Below are 3,583 nucleotides of genomic sequence, written 5' to 3' on the forward strand. Positions count from 1 at the left end.
TGGCAACCTAAGTCCCGGTCATGGCCTTATACAAGGTTGGCTCATGACATCCTCCCCCACCTATTCTAACGACGTCCTCGTCGACTTGCTGGCTTGAAATTCTTCGATCTTCCTTTGAAATCTCTGGAGGTCGTGCTCTCTCTCCCAACTGGTTTCTTCTAGGCCTAGTCCCTCCCACTTTACTAAGTACTCCCGAACTAGTCTTCGAGATATCTTGGTTTCCCTGTCAGCTAAGATCTCTTGGACTCGACGCTCTGAAGGTGGTTTCATGGTGATGGCGGCTCTGGTTGGCTCTCTTCGACCAGCATCTGTAGGATCTGCATGGAATGGCTTCAAGTTGCTCACATGAAATACTGGGTGCACCTTCATCCACTTTGGAGGGTCGATTTTGTAGGAAGCATTCCCCACCTTGGAAAGGACCCTTACTGGACCTTCGTACTTGCGCACCAATCTGCGATCTCTCTTCCTCAAGAACCTGGTTTGTTCAGGGACTAATCGAACAAGAACCAAATCCCCAACTTGAAATTGCTGAGCTCTACGACCCTTGTCTGCCCATTTCTTCATCCGTTTTGACGCTTTCTCTAAGTAGGCTTGTGCGATCTCCGTGTTTAGTTTCCATTCCTTGCTGAGGTTGAATGCTCTGGGATTCTTTCCTCCATATTGTTCCAAGGAAGTGTGGGGTAGCCTTGGTAATTGTCCGGTGATCACCTCAAATGGGCTCTTGTTGGTGGAAGAGCTCTTGTTGGAATTAAAACAGAGTTGAGCAACGTCCAATAATGAGGGCCAGTTCTTTTGGTTGGCGTGGACAAAGTGCCTCAAGTATTCCTCTAACAATCCATTGAATCGTTCTGTTTGGCCATCAGTTTGAGGGTGATAGCTCGAGGAGATGTTGAGTTGGGACCCCAAAATCTTGAAAAGTTCTCTCCAATCAACTTATGGATGTCTGTAGTGGCTCTGCTAGCCACCATTGGGGCCATTCTTCTGAGGGCCGCTAACTCTGGCCGCCTACTCAAGGCATCCGCCACTTGATTAGTCTTCCCCGCGGTATGCTCAAAATAAAAGTCGAACTCAGCTAAAAATTCCTGCCACCTAGCTTGTTTCGCCGTGAGTCTTGGTTGGGTGAGGAAGTGGCTAACGGCTGTGTTGTCTGTCTTCACGACAAAGTGCGCACCCAACAAGTAATGCCGCCAAGTCCTCAAGCAATGAACCACCGCAAGGAGCTCTTTCTCCTGGGCTGTGTATTTCCTTTCAGCTTCGCTCAGCTTCCTACTTTCGAATGCTACCGGGTGATGTTGTTGTAAAAGCACACCTCCAATAGCAAAATCCGATGCATCCGTCTGGACTTCAAAAGGCTTTCCAATATCGGGGAGAGCTAAGATGGGATCCTTCATAATAGCATCCTTCAATCCCTCAAAGGCCTCCTGGCACTCGTTCGTCCAACACCATTTATGTTCCTTCTTCAGTAGCTCCGTGAGGGCCGTGGTCTTACGAGAGTACCCTTCCACAAACCTTCTATAATAGTTGGCTAGTCCCAAAAAGGAGCGGAGCTCACTAACATTCTTCGGAAAAAACTGGTTTTTCAGTTCACGCTTCAGATCTGTCCAGGTCTTAATCGGGCACTCGTCATCGACAAACTTGGAGCGCCACCACAACTTGGCATCCCCTACGAGATACATCGATGCCATTGTCACCTTGTCTTCCTCTGAACTTGTGTGTACAGCTCGGAAGTATTGTTCCATGTCGAACAGGAAATTCTCAAGTTCCTTAGCATCCCTTGCCCCCTCAAAGCACCGAGGCTCCGGTACTTTGGGCCTTTGTCCCCTGTCCGTCGAGCTTGAACTCGAACTGGCCACCGCCATTTGTAGGATGCTCATCTGGGCCCTGAGCTCCTCAAACTCCTTGTGGAGTATGTTCAAGGCATCTCTAGCCTCTTCGCTCACATTGTGAAGAGTATCGGACAACTCCCGCTGGGTTGTCTCGATCTCCCTCACTCGGTCTTTTGTTACCATATGAGTTTTCATTGCGGCCACCGCGGCCTCAAGTTCCTCAATTCTCTGCCGATGATCCGGTCCACCACTTGTGGCCATCTCATCCATTTCTCTAGCACTTCTCAACCGTGCTCTGATACCACGTGTCACGGACTAAGCTTTCTCTCAACAAGCACTAGCCCGCGAGGCACTTGAATGGACGCTTCCACCCAAGTCAGCCCTCAATAGATCGAGATCTGAACAAATAACCATAAACCATGGTTAGTCTCAAGCATTCACAATAAGGCACTATATATCAATATCAATCTCATCCATACACACAACAAGGCACATTCACATCGAGAAAGAAAAGAAACACATCGAGGCAACAATCGGGCATTCAATCGAGGCACATATCATTAAAATTGGGAATCATACATCGGGACCTCCCACCATCACCAGGGCCAGGGGGGCAGCCCATGGTGGGTGGCCTAAGCTCGCATAGCACCCGGTGAGACAGCCCAACAATACCCTGCCGGCTCACCCCCCCTAAAGAGCCTTAGAGATTTTAGAGCTATGCTACCAGTAACCGTTACAATGTTTGAAATGGGGACACTTTTCCTAACACAAGGGGTCTACCCGGCCATGGCCCTATACATGGGTGGCTCATGGCAACCTAAGTCCCGGTCATGGCCTTATACAAGGTTGGCTCATGACACCGGGGATCGGCCCGGTCCCCCCGCGTGCTGCTGCCGATCCCGCTGCCGGTCCAGCTGCCGCGACCCTCGGTCCGACTGGGGCTTAGACATGGAATGAGCTCCGTATGCCTAAGTCAACCCACGGAACGAGCGTGCGGGCGCTCAGCCGGCCGGAGAGGCAGGATGCGCAAGCCGGGGATCGATCGGGTGCTAGGTGGGTTTAGGCACATCTTCAAATTTCTGCCGTGCCAATGCCATTTTTATGGCTTCTAAATTCATACAATGGTCCCCTAAGCCTTCACGTGAAGTTTCGTTGCAAGATGACTCGTTTTCTATTTTTCACGATTTTCGAAACTTTTTGCGGTTCGGGATTTTTTAGAATTTTTTCAGAAGGAGTTCTGGCCCCAAATTTTGTGGACGTGATCCTTCTATTTTTGTTGGCATGCACAAAAAAATTCAGCTAAAAACTCGAACCGGAGAAGATTTCGTGACCGTTTGAAAAAAGTGTCCCCATTTCAGACACTTTAACGGCTACTGGCAGCAAACCTGTAAAATCTCAAACGCTCTTTAAGGGGGTGTGAGTTCTCAGAGGTTTGATGAGGGATAGGGGGCCAACACAAGGGCCAAGTACCAGCACCCATCGCACGTCATGTGCGCACACCCCCCCGGCCCCCCTCCCAATCGCCGGAACCCCAATGCCGCCGGTCAGGTTCTCCGGCGGTACTCCGGCGATGCTCCGGCGATGCTGTCCCGAGTGAAAAAAATGCGGCACCAGCACATGCTGGAGCCAAGCATGGGCACCGTGGCTCAAAATCGAACTCCGGCCAAGGCCTCGACCATCAATGGCACATGATGACGCATGGTGATGGCACATGCATCGACCATCATCGGCATAGGCTGCCCTTCGGTACGGGCACC

Source organism: Durio zibethinus, unplaced genomic scaffold (genome assembly GCF_047325235.1).
Source record: "Durio zibethinus cultivar Kanyao isolate XHJ-2024 unplaced genomic scaffold, ASM4732523v1 HiC_scaffold_394, whole genome shotgun sequence".
NCBI lineage: Eukaryota > Viridiplantae > Streptophyta > Magnoliopsida > Malvales > Malvaceae > Durio > Durio zibethinus.